At 39.0% G+C, this 19,142-nt stretch overlaps 1 protein-coding gene across 9 annotated transcripts in view; it reads right to left on the reverse strand.

The window, feature by feature from the left end:
* FSTL5 (follistatin like 5) overlaps window positions 1–14,948 on the reverse strand; it is a 561,575-nt gene extending 546,627 nt beyond the window's left edge. For 3 of the 9 annotated variants that reach the window (XM_073341509.1, XM_073341503.1, XM_073341501.1), the window contains exon 1: window positions 14,274–14,947. The gene's annotated coding sequence lies outside the window, so the exon portion shown is untranslated. Of the gene's footprint in view, window positions 1–14,273 lie in introns of all 9 variants that reach the window. The other 6 variants (XM_073341510.1, XM_073341507.1, XM_073341506.1 and 3 more) reach the window with 4 other exon arrangements.
* Window positions 14,949–19,142: the final 4,194 nt, after the last annotated feature.

Here is a 19,142-nt window from a genome sequence, read left to right on the forward strand (position 1 = left end):
AAGCCTTTCTCACAGATTCTCTAGGTTCATTTTTTTTTCAAGGGTGGGTCTCACAAGGCTTCCCCCCTTGAGTTCCCCAACATATTCCAAATGAAGTATAAACCTAAACAAACATTTGCCCCCCTCAGGGTTGACCTTTCCTCCCTCTTAAGTTTCCTCTGCTCTCTTCCTCAGTTGAATATCTATAAGGAAGTAAGCTTGCTTCATATTTCTCTTGGCCTCTTGTCACCCTTCTCTTCTCAGGAGATCCCAGGGGCAACTCTTTTCCTGGGCTTCCTCCTTGACCTTGCCAGTCACTCCATTTAATGCCAAAAGAAGGATTGCATAGTTCAGTTCCTTCCCTTCCTTTCTTTTTAACCACTCACCTCCACCTCAGCTGAGATCCATCTTTCATTGTGCCTGACCCACTCTACAGATACAACCAGGTGCCATAATTGAGCTTCCAGCTGCAGTTAATCCTTTCCTTACCTGTGTGGGGTACATACCTCCTTACAAACAACATCAGTTTAAAATTAGTATGAAAGGAAAACAGGATCATTGTTTTGTTTCAAAATTTCCACTGGAAACCTGGAATCAGCAATGTGACCAGTAAGGTCAAAATTTTAATTTAGTTTAGAAATTGGAGACTGCACTGGAATCTGTAAATTTTCTAACAAGTTGTGAGGAGGGAAAAGTGTGTCAAATTGGTATTTCTCAACATATTAACTCTTCAGCCATATTTATTTCCTTTTAAGTTCTAGAGCTGTGTTCTCTTATTGTAGGGTTATAATAACAGCTACCCACTGACTTTGCTGGGAGAAAATCTATCAAGTGGTCAAGAAGATTTTTGCTAGTGAAGTATATCAGAAATGGAAATATAGAAGGAACCTCAAGAAACCACCTAGTCCATCCCTTACCACTCCCTGTGCTGAAACAGGATTAGGTATACCTAAGTCATTGGTTCTTGTCCCTGTCCTATTTAACGTGGTTATCAATGACCTGGAACAAAACATAAAATCATTGCTGATAAAATTTGCAGATGATACAGTGGAAGTGATAAATAAATGAAGAGGGCAGGTCACGGATACATAGTGATCTGGATTGCTTGGTAAATTGGGCTTAAGCAAATACTGTTTTAATACCGGTAAATGTATATGAACAAAGAATGTAGGCTATGTTTACAGGACGGGGCTCTATCCCAGAAAGCAGTGACTCTGGAAAAGATTTGGGGAGCCTAGTGGATAATCAGCTGAACATGAGCTCCCAGTGTGATGCTGTGGCCAAAAGAGCTGAAGTGATCATGTGATGCATAAACAGGGGAAACTCAAGTAGGAGTAGAGAGGTTATTTTCCATTGTAACTGGCACTGGTGTGACTGCTGATGAAATACTGCATCCAGTTTTGGTGCCCACAATTCAAGAAAGATGTTCATAAATTGGAGAGGATTCAGAGAAGAGCCACAAGAATGATTAGAGGATTGGAAAACATGCCTTATAGCAATAAGTTAAATAGAGTGAGCTGCTTGAGTCTAACTGAGAGAAGAGTAAGGGGTAACTTGGTTAGTCTATAAGTATTGACATGGGGAACAAATGTTAAATAATGGGCTCTTCAATCTGGCAGAGAAAAGTATAATGCTGTCCAATGGCTGGAGGTTGAAGCTAAACAAATTCATACTGGAGAAAAGGCGTCAGTTTTTAATGGTGAGAATAATTAACCATTGGAATAATTTTCCAAGGGTTGTGGTGGATTCTCCATCACTGACCATTTTAAAATCAAAACTGGATGTTTTTTTTTTTCTAAAAGATTCATTCTAAAAATGACTTTGGGGAAGTTCTCTGCCCTGTGTTATACAGGAGGTCAGACTAGATGATCGCAATAGTCCTTTCTGGCCTTGAAATCTAGGAATCTATGAATGCCTGACAGCTGTTTGTCTAACCCAGAGGTTCTCAAACTTTTTCTTTCTGAGGCCCCCCCCAACATGCTATAAAAACTCCATGGCACACCTGTGCCACAATAACTGGTTTTCTGCAAACAAAAGCCAGGTCTGGCATTGGGGGTAGCAAGCAGGGCAATTGCCTGGGGCCCCAAGCCACAGAGGCCCCCATGAAGCTACATTGATCAGGCTTCAGCTTCAGCCTTGGGTGGCAGGGCTCAGGGACCTGGGCTTCAGCCCCATGTGATGGGGCTTCAGCTTTCTGCCCTAGGTCTAATGCTGTCCCTGCTTGGAGGCCCCCGTGAAACCTGCTTGGGGCCCCCTAGGGGCCCCAGAACCCTGGTAAGAACTACTGGTCTAACCAGTTCTTAAAAACTTCCAATGACAGGGATTCCACAACCTCCCTAGATAACCTCTTGCAGTGCTTAACTATTTCCTCCTGAATAGAAAAATGGCAATGTGTCCCTGTATGGATTGAGGGACATGGCCCTCTGTCCCTCACATTCATGTTAGCATTATTATTTATGACACTTAAAAACAAAGTGTAGGACAAGTTTAAATGTCTCATATCTCATTGACTTAGCGCAGTTCATGTGTGTTGAGAGCAGAAATTACCCCAGAAGTGTACTGCAATACCACTTACCTTGTCTTTTAAGTGGCTTGTTCAGACAAATGGATTGTTGAATAACTTTCAAAATATATTATATAGAGTGATAAACACCAGTAAGTGCTGTTTCGGGGCCTATATAGAACAATGTAGAATTCTGAAGATAAATCTGTGAAGACGATTTAAAAAAAAAAAAGTCTGTTTGGTCTTACCATATTAGAATGCTTCTGTCAAGAGACATCATTTTGAGCTGAGAATCTCCAACTGCAGAGCTCACTTCCCTCATTGATCTGATGGAGCCTAAGTTTGTTAATTTTCACTGCACATTGCCAGGACTGTCTGTTCAGACTTTTGCATTAGGGGTTGACTTGAAGAGGTGTGACTTTCTTATGTGGATCTTTGAATATCTTTGGAATGACTTTTTCCTCAGTTTAGTTATGCTATGACTTGTGATTTTAAAACTGATGTACTCTATACCCACATAGATTATGATTTCCATATTTTATAAACTGAAGAGGTAGTAAATTTATGTTTGGGTGTATCCAAATATTCTCTGACTTATACAACAAAGAAAGGAATTGAGAAAAAAAAATGACTCACAAGAAGATAAAAAATGCATTGAAAAAATGGAAAAAAATAGCAACATAGAAGCTGGCGGACACGATAAGTGCCAAGTGTGAGGAAAGTGATGCCTGGGACAGATATTATATCCAGCCAAGACATGCAGTTGAGGTAGAGTAGGTACAAGATTGTGACAGAGCTGATCCCTCAGATACTTGTCAAAAGCAATGAAAATTTCATATGGATTGTTAGCACATAGGCTTAGTCTGCATGCAAGGCAGACAAATAACCTGAGGAACTAAATACTCAGTACTGAATACTCAGTGACATGACAGACTGTACTGCACTGTGTCTTGTCAAACGGAGGTGTGTTTCTTGCTCCCACAAAGACTCAGTAGTTTGTGGGGCAGTGGCCCTTCTCTGGTGGTCTCCTCAAAGACCCAGCTCCAGTGAGGCTGGCCAAGTGGTGCCCCCTACACACTAGTTAAGGCACCACCAGGCTAGGAGATTATGAAATCTTGCCTCTGCTATCTCCCTCTTCTGAAGAAAATTCCGATAAACAGAGTGATCCCAGGGTTTAACAGAGTGCTTTACCAGGAATGGAATTGCTAGAGGGTCTCTCCACACAGCAGAGGTCTAGGTCTGCCAAATGTTGATTAAACTAATCTGATGATCAAAATCATAATGGAAACCCAGAACCACTATGTTTTCAGATAAATTTGAAGCTTTATGTGAACCTTGCTTTTGAGCCATTAAGATCAGGCTGATTTTTTTTTCAAGTCCTTATATAAGTATTCAAACTGCAGTATTTTCAAAAAAGAATCTATTATGTAAATAATTGCATTTTTTAAAAAAACTCTGAGCTTCCATGAGTATAATCTATTGTTCTTTTTCTGCTTTAAAAAGAAACATAATTGCAGACACAGTCCCCACTCACATTTAAATCACATTAAGAGCTGCACTTTCAAATATTTCAAGTTATGTTCAACATTTATACTCATTTCATGAACAAATACCTATTTTATCACTCAAATACAAGTCTGGTGGATGCAACTTTGGCTCCTTCTCTTCTCCCCAGAGAGATGAATGAAGAAGGATACACACATCCTTGATGTTAGTCATGTTCCTTTGCACAGTTCTGGAAGATGCTTAGGTACTATGGTGATGAGTGTGGCATATGAACTTGAATAAAACAGATTGACTCACAATAGCCAGGATATTCCAAATTGCATATGAAATTTGAACTCATGTCTTTGTATCCATGTGTTGTGGATGATAGGGTACATTTAATCATACATACCACAATGTATCATATGAGCTGCAATAACCAGGAATATTTGGATAACTGGAAGAGAGGCTATCAGTTTTCATACTAAATTTCCACACTTGTGTGGATATAAACAAGACCTTACTATTGTTTTAGCATTTTTGTGAATGAAAATACAGATAGTATATACAAAGACAAATGCACACATACCATTTGAAAAATTTAACTATAGGAGAGAAAATTTACTAACTGAGAGGCTGGATCAGTACATGAATGAGACATTCACAATGAAAATATGTAAATAACATAAATATATTGAAATATTAGATTCTTGGCCTACAGGGGCATCTTCTTTTAATTTCTGAGGCCTACAGCATTCTGTTTATGCTTCAGAGGAAAACCCTCAGGGGTATCCTACCCTCCCTGTTGAATGCAACAAGAACATGAAAATGCAAGTTATTCCAGTATGTTTGTTGCAATAATTCTCTAGGTATGAAGGAACAAAATCAGTCTAGTAGGTGACAATAGACAAAAATGTAACATAGCCAAAGAACCCCATCTAAAGTCATCTGATATTCTGTCACCAGTTCTGGGCTTTTACTTAGCATAACACCAAAATTAAACCTCAGGAAAAACATTGTTCAGTTTCTAGTGTCCCAAGCAAATAACTAAACTGCCCATGCATTAATAAGCAGAATACCTTTTACTAAAATTTACTATTGATCAAAAACTACTCAGAGCAAAACCATAAAAAATAAAATAGGAATATCTTTCCTTTTATGTATAACCAGTAGATAGTTGCTCTGTTTCTGAATGGTCTAAGGAAAATAATGGAATATAAATGGATGAGAGAAGCACATCAGGTGCATTGGAGGCAACTGTTTTAGGATTAATCTTTTAGATCTCCAGTGCAGTAGCTGAGGTTCTTTCTTCTTAAATATACAGTGTGTTCAACTGACAATATTACCTATCTTCAAATCATGATAATGTGGTGAAAAATGGCGTATGGTTTGTTATAAGATCAGATATTATATCTGCTTAGGAACAAAATGTTTTCGGAGATTAGTAATGTTATAGTGTCTGTCATTTACAGATTATTTATCGCAATTTGGTTGATGGCAGTAGTGACTGAAAGCCAGTATACTTTCCACAACAGGCCTGGCTTGTCACTGAGGATGATGTCATGATTAGCCTTTACATAGTGTGACAAGTGGGTAAGGAGCTTTTCCCTACTCATACATAGCACCGATAAGGGCCAGACAAAATTGCACACAAGGACTGCTGTTTCTCTATATACTTCCAGGAGCTATACCCCGGTATCAGTCTGCAGAGCAGATTGAGGACACATTGTGAGGAACAAGCTGCACCACCATTCTCGTAGATCGGTTAGCCACTAGACCTCTGTGGACAAGATAGAGCTTAGACAGTGAATGTATAGTGACTATATTACTCTCTGAGTTACTGTCTGATCCCTCCCAGTCAGGACTGGAAAGACCACTGGAGACAATATTCAGAAAGCCTGCACTTTCCCATGAGGTACTTGGTCTGATGACTTCACTCTCCAAGGCTGACTATTCATCACCTTTTATAAAAAATGAATAATCACTTAGGTTCTGATTAAAAGTCCAGGAAGGACAATAAGAGACATTTTATTGACTTAGATGTGCTTTGGAGCAGAACCTTAGAATGGGGGGAAAGAAAAAAAAATAGTCATTGCTGAGAAAATGGAAAGAAGAACAAAACTGTGGCATACAGAAGTCGAAAAGGCAATAAAAAAAAATCAAACCTAAAAGAGAGATTCCTTGCTTGTGAAAGGAAAATATGGTCTCTCTCAAAATGAGTATTAAGGAACTGTTTTCATACTGGTACATATGGGAGTTATTTGCATAAAACCCTCTCTATCACATCAATAAGAGAGAGTAGACTCCTATATCTGGGGGAGGGGAGGTAATCATTAAAGGGTTTATTTTCTTGTTCATGTGCATATTTAACTCTTAATAACATTCTCTGGCATTCAGCACTCCAGCATTAAGAGAGCAGATGCTGGTATTTGTGTTTGTGTATTAACTTTTATTTTAAAAGTTCAACTGTATAGACCATACATATGGCATTGGTGGCACAGACACACAAAAGAAGAGAGAGAAGAATCTGGCCTATCTGTTCCAAAAAATGAATTATGTCAAGGTTCCTCCCCCAGTCTGAACTCTAGGGTATAGATGTGGGGACCTGCATGAAAAACCTCCTAAGCTTATCTTTACCAGCTTAGGTCAAAACTTCCCCAAGGTACAAAATATTCCACCCGTTATCCTTGGACTGGCCGCTACCACCACCAAACTAATACTGGTTACTAGGGAAGAGCTGTTTGGACGCGTCCTTCCCCCCAAAATACTTCCCAAAACCTTGCACCCCACTTCCTGGACAAGGTTTGGTAAAAAGCCTCACCAATTTGCCTTGGTGACTACAGACCCAGACCCTTGGATCTTAAGAACAATGAACAATCCTCCCAACACTTGCACCCCCCCTTTCCTGGGAAATGTTGGATAAAAAGCCTCACCAATTTGCATAGGTGACCACAGACCCAACCCCTTGGATCTGAGAACAATGAAAAAGCATTCAGTTTTTTACAAGAAGACTTTTAATAAAAAAATAGAAGTAAATAGAAATAAAGAAATCCCCCCTGTAAAATCAGGATGGTAGATATCTTACAGGGTAATTAGATTCAAAAACATAGAGAACCCCTCTAGGCAAAACCTTAAGTTACAAAAAAGATACACAGACAGAAATAGTTATTCTATTCAGCACAATTCTTTTCTCAGCCATTTAAAGAAATCATAATCTAACACATACCTAGCTAGATTACTTACTAAAAATTCTAAGACTCTATTCCTGGTCTATCCCCGGCAAAGACAGACTATAGACAGACACACAGACCCTTTGTTTCTCTCCCTCCTCCCAGCTTTTGAAAGTATCTTGTCTCCTCATTGGTCATTTTGGTCAGGTGCCAGCGAGGTTACCTTTGGCTTCTTAACCCTTTACAGGTGAGAGGAGCTTTCCCCTGGCCAGGAGGGATTTCAAAGGGGTTTACCCTTCCCTTTATATTTATGACAAACTACATCTGCAGAATATTTGTGTTTGTTTTTTTTTTTTTCACAATGTGATTACTCTACTTAAATAAACAGAAAAACAACATGGTATTGTTCGAATGATGTCATATTTACAATTGGTGCATTTTCATGGCGATATTTCAATTTCTGAACAAACGCTTTCTGAGAACTATTTTGGAAAAGGCAACCATACTTTTATTTTAATTATATATAATTAAATAATAAAATATAGCAAGCAAGTAGGTAAGCATGTTTTCTTAAACAACATAAGAACTGCCATTCTAGATCAAACCAAAGATCCATCTTATCCAGTATCCTATGTCTGATAGTGGTCAATATAAGATACGTTAGAGGAAGGAACAAGAAATACCATAGTGGAAAAATCAAGGTATACATAATCCACAGGAGAAATTTCTTCCTAACCTAAATTAGTGGTGAGTTTATGACTTGAAGATGAGTTTTTATATCTCTTATAAAGTCTTTCATTTTTATGTAATGTATTTGTAGAAATTCTCATTATCTATATGTGTCTACTTCTTTTTTTACCCTGATAATCACTTGGCTTCAGTGATAACTTGTGGCAATAAGTTCCAAAGACCAATTATGTGCTGTGCAAAAAAATAATCCTTTAATCAGTTTTACATTTGTTTCCATTCAATTTTATTGAATGTCCCTTTGTTCTTGTGCTATGAGAAAGAGTAATTGGATTACCCTGAATTACTGTCTCTATATATTTCATTATTTTATATTATTTTATCATGTCCTGTCTTTTTCATCTGTTCTCCAATCATTTCAGTCTTATCAATTATGAAAGTTTACACCCACATCCAATATTTTTGTGGCCCATCTCTGAACCTTGCATATCTCTGCTCTCCTAGCGCCTTCCTGAGATAATGTGACCATCACTGAACATAATATTCAAGGTAAGAAGGAATGGAATTATATTATCTGTTATTGTCTATCTCATTCTTTATACATCCTAACATTTTGCTTACTTTTTTGGCTGCTGTTTCACACTGAGCAGAGTTTTCCACTGAGCTATCCACAGTGATGCCAAATCTTTTTTTCCTGAGTGGTAACTGTTAATTTAAACCCAGTAAGTCCTATAAGTGACACACTGTACCAGGCTATACAACATTGTGCTAAATCAAATTTATAATATAATACAATACAAAATATTCTACCTTGAAACATGATACAGTACTCAAGATATTTGAAAGGCAAATTATTTCCTGTTTATTTCCTTATAAATTAAGATCACCAATTTTCCCTCCTGTTTACTCTTGAATTCCCTCATTACTAGGTTTGTTTTAGTGCAACTGAGAGCTTTGTCCAGATAATTTATGTATTAGGATTACCTCAAAATTTTAGATATTTTCAAAAGAGTTACACTATAGAAAGCATCTAGCATTTTGTGGTGCCTTTTTTAATCCAAATGATCAATACTAATAAACTGGAAGTTTCTCTCATTTATTAAACTGTCTTATAGTGATAGACTGTAGTGCATATGACTAATATTAAAAGATAAACCATACATAGTTTAATTGTCAACGCAGGTGCTCAACACCACTGAAAATAAGCCATTTTTATTTAGGCACCTAAACATGCCTTTATAAAAGCTTAACTTTAGATACCCAGGTTTGAAAATGCTGGCCCTTATTAACACAAGAATGCATACTTAGTGGTATAAGTATTTGAAAGTTACTATAAAGCTTGCTTAGATAAAACATATTTAAGTACCAAAAACTGTCAGACAGAGAAAAATATCTTGAAAATATCTTTCACCATCTTCCCTCTAACATATACAAGAATTCATCAAGTACTTTATTATACTAGAGTTTTTTTCCGGAACCCTGTTCTATAAAGCTCAGCTGGACACCAATCTCAATTAATTCAAATGCAAATAAACCCTGAACTTCAACCTACTTCAAGTAATCAGTGACAGTACTGCCACCTAGTCCTCAGATTTAACTCTTCATACTCTTTTAGCACCTTGTGGTTTGGATAACCTAGTGATACAATCCAAACAAAATGCCACTAATTTCACTTTAAATGTGTCAGAACGGTAGTTAATTAAATCAAGCAGTCATGCTTATTTCATGGTTTATTTCTAAAACAGTAAAGGGAAATATCTCAGTGAAAATTAGCTGCCAAATAAATAAATATATCTCTGTATCACACAGAATAATAAATGTATAATTCAATGTTCACTCAAATTGTCACTCCCACTCACCTGGGAATCACAAATTTCTGGGTCCCAATAGGACTAGTTGATTTGAAGAACACCAATCTACTCACCTGTTCACATGGATGATTATGGGGAATGGAAGATGCTGTCAATGGGAAACAGCTCTTCAGCTTCTCTCCCACACAGAGAGTGAAGAATTACCCCTATCCAGATTTCCCACCCTTTATTGTTCAGGCAAAGGTGGGACAGAGTTAATGATAACATGTCTGTTACTTCATTCAATGCATTTTTACTACTGATATTTTTATTTCAAACTCATAACTACAGTATCTGTCAGCAAGAAGTGCCTCCAAGCAGGAGACATTAGAGAGGGTGTCACTAACACAAAACCTGGGTATTGAATTTGGAAAGTGAACACCACAAAGTAGCCACAGAGGAAAGTCTGATTATGGTAGGGTGACCATATCTCCCATTTTGGTAGGGACAATCCCTTTTTTAAGCCCTGTCCAGGCCGTCCCAACTTTTCCGGCAAAAGTGGGAATTTGTCAAAAAAGTGGGATGTAGAGGAACGTGTGGGGGGGTAAGTGGTGATGCCAGCCTCAGGCCGGGGGAGGGGCGGGGAAAGCAGGGCTCAGGCGAGCAATGATGCCAGCCCCAGCTTAGTGTAGGGGGCAGGCAGTGCTTGGGTGAGCAGCAACTTCAGCTCTGGGTGGTGGGTTGTGGGGTTTGGGCAAGCAGCTGGGGTGACTCAGGCTAGCCGCATAGGGTATCCCATTTTCCCTTTGGGAAATATGGTCACCCTAGATTATGGTGAAGAGATATGAAGAACCATTGCGACTGGGCTTATTCTTCCTGTGGGCAGAGAGTGAAATCAGGGAGTGGTGGAAAGGATTGTTTTCCCTGAAAACTGGGCAATGATAGTAACTTTGGCCTTAATAGTTGTTAGACATTACCAAAGGGGTTAGCTTTGTGCTCAGCACAGTTTTCAGAGTTGTTGGACACCCACAACTCTCACTGAAATCAAAGGTTGCTCTGGATGCCCTGCACCTCTGAAACGTGTTTTTTATTACCCAGTATAATGTGTGTAATGAAAGTTGCAACTTATGGCCCTTTTACCAAAATACACAAGAGCGCTAACTGTCTTTTCTGCCTACGAGGAAGAAAAAACAACAACCCTATTGCATCAAACTATAATATCCTGACAACAATTCCCTACCTTTTGATTTGTTGTCAGGCACCATCAATGCTTTGAAATAGCTGCAAATTAGAAGAGCAAATGAATTCACTAAGCCATCCATTTTGCTTTAGAATTACATAATGTAATGGAACAAGTTATAGTAAATAAAAAAGATTGCCTAATTTAATCTAAAAATATAAAAATATTAAACTTAAGACATGACCCATAAGTCACCCTTTGAGAGCTACATCATATTCTTTTCTGAGATCACTGCCACATCTGGCAATAATAGTGTAATATTGTGAACTGAAAACTGAATTTTTTTCTCAAAGCCAATTTTTACATCTAGGCTTTGAACCCTTTAATTTAGGCCCTTTAGGCTAAACTCAGAATTGCTGTAACTGGGTGCAACTGAACATAATGGAGTTGTCCTCCTGTGTTTCAGGTAGAATTTTTTTAAGGATGGGTGTTATCATGGAAACAATGACAGGACTTGAAGTGTAGCATTGCTGTCAGTAGAAGCTAGGGAAATTAATGGAAAATTTACATCTTTTACTTTGTATAGAAATTTAGAATACTGCTTATTGCAGATGGAAGTTTGTGATTTTTTGTATTTGTTTATGAGTCTTAACCTAGATGGGTAAAATATTTATCTTTTAAAGAAATATTGAAGGCTAGACAACCACAAAGAAAAGTGCAGAATGACAGTTCAGTATAATTAGATCACAACCGAGAAATTTTTTCAGAGTAACACAGACACCATTCACTTGAAACTCAATCAATAACTTTTAGTTGCCATTGTATAACTCAGCAAAATAACTGAATGGTCCACAAACAAAAGTATGCTAAGAACTACTGGAAAGCTTTTTATTGACATTGATAAAATCCTTGTACATGCATTTGCAAATACATTCACGTACTTGGTCAGTGTTGGCAAGGCTCACACTGCGGCCCTTAGTAAATAGGAGGGTTTGACTGAATAATGATTTTTGTAAAGACCTAAAATAGGCAATAATGTTGTGTGAAGCTGTGTTAGTTTGAGAATTCAATATACCAGTGATTTGACTGTATAAGTATAGTTTTCATCAGCTATCAAGAGATAATTTTGTAATTTAGAGTTTTTGGAACTTTACACTAACAAATCCCATTGTTATAAGTATATATATATATTGCAAGGATGAAAAATGACTGTTGCCTAATCACACAAACTGAACAAAAGAAATATTCATGGGCTACAATGTCTGAATTACTCTTAGATTATATGTTTAAAATGTCTGTTTGAAGATAACAATACCAAGATATTAATAACAAGATAATAATTTTACTACTTGGAAAGTCTCTGTGCCCAATAGGTAAAAATCTGTTATTTTTAAACCTGTGATTCATAGCTCTAAAAGAATGCAGCATAGTGTAAACCTCACAGGCACATATAAAGATTTACAAGAGGTACAATAAGAATTTATATGTTGTAAATTCTAAGTACATAATTTATCATATGATTAACCCTAGTAACACAATTGATGGCAGAGAGCTCAATTCTGCTCACTCTTCCTCATGGGAGTCCTTAATCTTGCAAGCAGTGACACTGGTGTTAACATGACTACCTATGTATGAGTAGGGACTACTCCAATGAACAAGGCTCAGGCCCTTTATATGTATATATCAACATTACAAAATGTGGTCGTGTACTTTATTTTTTAAAATTTTCACTGAATTGTTCATGTAACTTATTTTAGAATATAGTTTTCAAAACAATAATGTAATCAGTCTTTGAAAGCAAACTTCCTGAAATTGCACACTTCTAAAAAAAAAAAAAGAGGCAGGGACAAAAATCAAGGATGAACATGTTTTAGTTTATGAAAAATCTGAACATATTTATAAACAAATATTCACATGCATTCAAAGAGATATAGATCTTTTCTAACTGTAGGCTTATGAAGGTTAGCAGTCTATTTTGAATGCTGTATATAAACTCCCACCCCTTTTCTTTGGGGTAGGAAGAGGGGAGAGCTGCTTTATAATTAGTGAGGGAAAAAAGGCATTTCTTAAAACTCATTAACAGGGTTCAATACTACTTAAATGTAATAGAACATTTACTTTTGCCTGAATTGATCAGTTTTTAACTTTACATTTCAGTATGCCTGCACTGCTGCCAAGTAGCCTAACTTATTCTGTAGCTGATAAATATTCACTAACATCACACTTCAACTTTAAATAAATTGTACAGAAAAAATGTTGCTGTAATAACGTGGCACATAACTTTTCTGCTTCTGGAATCAAACAGATAAATAGAGATTATCTCATGCTTATACCTATTAAGGCTACTTGTACATTACAAATATGTGATGCAGCACATGAGTTTTAGATTTGGAGTCTAAGGAAAATTCATTGTGTTGGCCAAAGTAATAAATAACGTCACAAAATGCAGGATGGGGATTTAATTTGTCTCCCTATTCCGCTCAGTCACCTCACTGGCGCTGGCTACAAGCAGCACCAGTCCATTCATTTTGGAGTCAGCGTTTAGCTCTCAACACACACAAGTCCCTGCTCCTCTCCTTGCATACCCAGGACGCTGAGAATTCACAGAAGCAAGCAACGCATCTTCAATAGTAAACCCTTAAATGGAGCAGAGTACTCTGCTCAGCACGCCGAAGGTTAAACGCTGCTGAAACAGCGACGTTTCATCTGCCCACGCTTCCCAGTTCCATTCAATTACCAAACAGCAGCGGCCCTATAATACAATATAATACTGTACTATTAAATCAGAGCTCCACATTTACATCTACTTCTAGCCCAGAGGAAGGCCTGACATTCACCAGTCAATACCGGAACAAACCACCCACAACTTGCAAAACACGCACCCCTATCCACCTTGGGGAAGAGGCGAGGACGAGCCCTCAGCGAGATTTCAATTTCACAAGTTTGTTGTTCTTGTCAATTACCCTAAGGCATCACTCCTCTTCTCAGCCACACATACAGCCGCCAGGGCAAACATCAGGCATTTCTTTTGCAAATCCTCTCTAATTCCTACTTTGCTCACTAGTTCCCAGCCTGACCTTACATACCCCTCGCCCCCAGCGAAATCGATTAGAGATTTACTCGCCCCCAAACCTGGAAGTTATGTGGAGTATCTTTTTCAATGCAGGTTAATTAAAATCCGTCAAAAATATAATACCCACCTTTACAAACTGTTCATTTATTTGTTTATGATAAACCCAACCGCCAGGACTACAGAAACTTAGCAACAAAAATAACCCTCCAACTTCCCATTCTGCATTCATTTCTTGTTTGCAGAGCCCATTTTGATGCTGAAAGCTGCTGAAATCTTTCCCAAATGTTTCCTTTGCACTGACCTCAGGGCTAACAAGCTCACAACTTTGCACTTTTTTTTCTTTTGGTCAATGCCCCTCTCCAACAATTAGACATGCATTTCCATTCAAACCGAGCTTCCTCCTTACCTGGTCTAACAGTCACAAAAGTCCCCCAGAAGAAAAGGTTGTGTCCTTTGGCAAGAATGGTGGATACAGAAATATTTCTTTTCACCACACGTCCAAACTGGGATCACGCAATGGAGAGAAAAGGGAGCCAACAGTTTGGGTAAAACTCTGAAGCAATCCCCAGGAACTCGTCTAGCCGGGCGCCCAGGAGCAGCAGAGCCGGGGGAATCTCTTCCAGGGGCGAACGGCTCCTTTGCCAAGTTGCTCCTAGGCGGGTCGGGGGTGGAGTGGAAGGGGGTGGGGGCGGTTTGGCCTTTGGGGCGGGCGAGGAGGGGAGCGGGCGCGCGGTCCCGGGTTCAGCACCAGCAGCGCCGTGGACAGCACCAGCTCCTCTCGCCTCCAGTTTGTCTCAGTCACTGAACCCGCCTGGCTCTGCCGCCTCCTCTCTCCCCGGCGCTGCCACTCAGCCCGGCGTGTCCCGCCTCCCCCTCCCCAGCCCGCACGTCGGCCCCGGCTCTTCCCTCATTTGCATGGAAGCCGAAGAGGGGGCAGCCGCGGGCAGCTCGGCAGCCAGCAGGAGCAGCCGGCCGTAGCGGGTAGCGGGGACGGCCAGGGGCTCACGGCCCAGCCGCAGCCCTCCGGCTGCAAAGCTCCCAGCCCACGAGCTGCCGCCGCTGAGCAGGCGGCTCTGTCTGTTCTCAGTCGGATGCTAGTCTTTGTACGCCCAGGACCCGGGGATCAGCCGCCGCACAGAGCTGCAGGAGCCCTGTTTCCTAAGCACGTCTCGTTGCCTCCGGCGTGGGCACGTGCTGAGAACTTGTTGGGTTTCTTGAAGGGGATGAGAAACAGGAATTTAACCCCCCCACCCTCGTATTTTGGACCCCTAATAACAAACAAGCACCTCTAACTGCACTGATGCAGGACCGACCCCCCCCCCCCCCAACCCTGGGACTTAAAGACAGCCAGCCCCGGCCCTGATCGTCTGCACTGATGTGTGTGTGTGAGAGAGAATCTGTCCAATGTCTGGTTGGGGGAAGAGTGCAGTCACCCCCAAAATAGCAAATAGTTCCCATCTTGAACCCAAAGTCTGCTTCCATTCTAAAGGCGGAATGGTTGTTATGCAATATTTATTAGATCGCATAGGTCAACTGGCTAACTGAAAGATCAAGTATGCTAGAAGCATTGCACAGCCTGTAGCAGTAATCTCTACTCTCTATATCATGTTTTAGTGGCCCAGTTCTGAGATGGAGCTTTTCACTAGAATCAGGATAGTGGTTGCTCAGGCAGAATTCACACTGGGGCAATTTTTTTAGTTAGTACACATAAGGAAAAATGTGGCTGAAGAGCAGGACCAACACCATTATGATACTCAGCTCTTGTAAAAGAAAGTTGGTCCCTTTGTAAACGGCAGAAACAAAGAAATTGACAGCAATAGAATACCTAAAACACTAGCAATATTTTCATAGAGATCGGAGACTTGTGCAAAAATAAATATACCCCATGGAGAGATTCACTGGGAGGTGTTAAATTTCTTCTCTCCCCCGTAGAACAATCTGAGGTATTACTTTTTAAATTTACTGGTAGAAAATTAATAAATATGAACCTCTTCTCTTGAAAGGGTTACTGGTGTTGAAATTACAGGTTACATAGTTCTGGCCTTTGGGGTTAATACATGTTCCAGATTAAAGTATTAAACTATCTTTACATCATCCATGACTACGGTGAGACAGACTCAGGTCAGCTGCAGTGATCTATGGTAGCATGCCAAATTAGTGAATTATCCTTGCTGCTATATGTAGAATCAACACACATAGCAGCAAACATGAACAAATATTTGATCATTCTAAATTATTAATTTTTCGATATATCTGATATGGCATTGACCTAGGTAAACACAACATTTAGCTTTAAGAACTCAACAATTTAAAACAGAAAAAAATGTAATGTCACATTATGATTGCATTTGTTATTGTGGTGGTGGGGCTGTTACACACACACACACAGAGTTAGGCATAATACCATAAATATGCATCTTTACTCATGAGACTAGTCCCTTTGGCTATATATGTAGCACATGCAAAGGGCCATATTCTGAGCCTCATACATTCCACTTGTATTCTGATTGTGCAATAGGGTCATGAAAGCAAGCTTAACTTACTTCCAGAGGATTCTGGATCATCCGCAGAGGGCCAGCAAAGCTGGCTCTACTCCAGCCCTGTTGTGATTTACAGAATAGGTATATGGGAGATTGTTAAGCACCATTGTATGGTTGAATCTTCTTTCTGGAGCACAATGTAGAGCTGCATTGAAATGTCCACACAGCTTTGACTCCTAACTACTCAGCTACCCTGGAGCTGCTCTGGCACAGGTGAAGATCTAACCCAAACACAACTTCTGCTCTAAAGTCAGGAAAAGTTGAACTCATGTACATGACAGCAAAATCAGGACCCCACATAACACATATAGAGACTATATAGATAGTTAGTTAGGAATAAACCATCAACACTAGCATGTATAATATGAAGAGAAAAAAAAAACCAAACCAAAGTCTGCTAGATCATGTAAGTTCTGACAAAGACAACATAATATTCCTTATTTATACTGTTTGAGTTGGTAGGGCTTTTGATTTAAAAGACTACCAAAAGTAGTAACTGAAGGCAGTAGAAAAATCTTCTAATCTGCAAATCTCATGTCCATTTAAGCCTTTTAATTTGCATACTAAATGTGTACACATGAGAATGACACACACGAATTAGAAAGATCATTCTGCATTTCTTCTGTATGTATAATGAATTACATGTCTCTAATCATGTTCCTGTTGTCTTCTCTTTTCAGGACACCTACTGTGACATCTAATTTTGCAAACTTCTATTTAATTATAATTCTTTTTTGTATTTGTAATACATATACTATGTTATTTTTCCCCTTCTTGCATCAGTTATCATGGCAATATTTGTTGCTAATTAAAAACACTTGTTTTGAAAACCTGAGCTTTGCATCTTCCACTGGACAGATGATGTTTACCATTTTTCATTTTGTGTACTCCAGAAAAGTAGGCCATAAAGCAAAATGTTTTGTGAGTAAATTAACCCAGACCTCTTCTTAACTATTTTAAGCAAGCAATAGATTGCACCATCACTACTTACTGCTGGAAAGCTTAAGTCCACTGAGTCTCAGCTGTATTACAGCATGAACATTCACTTGATTACTTGTACCTTGCTCTAACACACACATATATACACACCACATTATGGAGAATGTGGTCTGTATTTAGCAATTATTTGTTAAGTAGCAGGAATTGCTGGTGCTTAGTTTCATGTTTCTGCTTTCCAGGGCTGTTTAATTTGGATGGTATTTGACATCTTGCCAGATGCAGTGTAATATGCCACACACTACAATATTCTTTATAATTAGTTATAGTTCACAATCCCAAATGCATGATTTTTACCTGTTAATGTTTGTTTTGCTTCCTTTTGGTAACCTTAACTGTTATACTCAAAGCATTTACAGTTTCTTTCTGCTGTACAATAGCTGCATACCTGCTGACTTTCGTAGAAGATTGTGATAAATTGCAGTGAATGTTGTCTTACTAATTTAAGTCTACTTGAGAGGCAGTGTTGCTCTTTGTTTTAACATTTTATGATTTAAAACAAAACAAAACGGCAGGCTTCAGTGTATACCACATGTTGGATGGACAACAGAACAAAGATTAAGAGGAAAATACAAGATAAGTCCTGATTAAAGTTGTTCAAACACCAGAGACTATTTGTCCAACATCTCTCTCATTTATTATGTATGGCACACTTACAATATGTTGAACAACTGGCCCATTTTTAGTCTGACAGATTTGGGACTGTTTTTTCTTCTACAAATGTATAAGGGCCCTCTCCTAAATTCTTTGCATTGGAAGTTTTGGATGCAAAAGGAATGCAGAATTAGGACGTGAAAGTGCAAGAACACTTGGTAGGTTTTTTTCTCTTTTTTGCTTCTGTTATCTTTTTCATTTTTAGTACTTCATGTCCTCTTTATTCAGTTTTCTATACTTGGGGCTTGTTGCGACAGTATATCAGCATGCTGGCACAAAAGAGTTTCAGAGGGACAGGTTTTGCCACCCTTGCTCATGTGGAGTTGCACTTTACTCCACAAGTCATCCCAATGACTTCAGTGGGGCAAAGTACTACTACAACAGGAATAATATGAAAAGGAGGACTTGTGGCACCTTAGAGACCAACCAATTTATTTGAGCATAAGCTTTCGTGAGCTACAGCTCACTTCATTGGATGGCATCCTGCTCGCAGCCCCTGAGTGGGCCCCGGGATCCCTGGTTGAGAACCACTGATTAAGAGCTGCTCTTGCACCTAGGCCAAGTGATGCCAGATCAGATGCCATCCGATGAAGTGAGCTGTAGCTCACGAAAGCTTATGCTCAAATAAATTGGTTGGTCTCTAAGGTGCCACAAGGACTCCTTTTCCTTTTTGCGAATACAGACTAACACGGCTGCTACTCTGAAAGGTGACATAATATGGTGCTGAATGGTTACTTCATCTTTCTTCGGCAGAATTGAGGGCCTTATCCAAAGCTCATAAAAGTCAATGGAAAGACTTGCAGTAACTTCTGTGTGTGGTTCAAGACCTGAATGAACTAAAATGTTTAATATTGGCAATGTTTTATCTTTACTTCTTTTATGGTCTAGTAAAGAAAGTTCTTCCACTGAAGCATACCATTTTTAATCTACCGTATACCGTTATAATACTACTAAAAATAGTCAACTTAGAATTAGAGAATTTTGCATCTGAATATTTCCCAGTATCAATAAAGTTTATTTCCTGTTATTTGCTAGTTTGTAACATACAAGTCTGAACAAACCTGAATTGAATTATACTTACAAGA

This window comes from Lepidochelys kempii, chromosome 4, assembly GCF_965140265.1.
Source record: "Lepidochelys kempii isolate rLepKem1 chromosome 4, rLepKem1.hap2, whole genome shotgun sequence".
In the NCBI taxonomy this organism is placed as follows: domain Eukaryota; kingdom Metazoa; phylum Chordata; order Testudines; family Cheloniidae; genus Lepidochelys; species Lepidochelys kempii.